Raw genomic sequence first — 509 nt, 5'->3', positions numbered from 1 at the left:
GGGCCTTAGAAAGGCCTCCTACACCAGGCGGTATGGTCAGCTTGAGGTGACACAGGGAGAATCAGAAGGTTCCCTCAATTCCCTTTCCGTCTTCGTGAACCTCGGTTTTCTGAACTGGAAGACAGCAGGTGCCTGGTTCTGGAAGATTTTTTTCTCAGTCTGCCAGCAGGCGGAGCCCGTCCTCATCCCTTGCTCGGCCTCCAGAAGGCTGCAGTCTCGGGAAGGAGGGTGCGTCCTGGGCAGAGTCCTTGGGTTAGCGGGACAGAGTAGGATCCCTGCCCATCTCCCAGCTCGCAGGGAGGCCTGGGTGCCCCGGCCGACGGCCTGGACTTCCGGGTCCGGCTGGCCCGCCCCTGCGGGACATTCTCGGTACTGCAAGCACCCGGGCCCTGATCGTGGGAACGGAGTGAAGACGCCCGGCCGGGTGGGGGGCGCCCTAGGCACGGGGCCCCGCAGGACAGAGTATGATGCAGAGCTGGGCGGCGGGCCAGCCCTTCCACGCCTCCGCA

The sequence above is a fragment of the Carlito syrichta genome, unplaced genomic scaffold (genome assembly GCF_000164805.1).
Source record: "Carlito syrichta isolate Samal-C Ts95f unplaced genomic scaffold, Tarsius_syrichta-2.0.1 Scaffold287895, whole genome shotgun sequence".
NCBI classification, from domain to species: Eukaryota; Metazoa; Chordata; class Mammalia; order Primates; family Tarsiidae; genus Carlito; species Carlito syrichta.
This window is presented reverse-complemented; position numbering follows the sequence as displayed.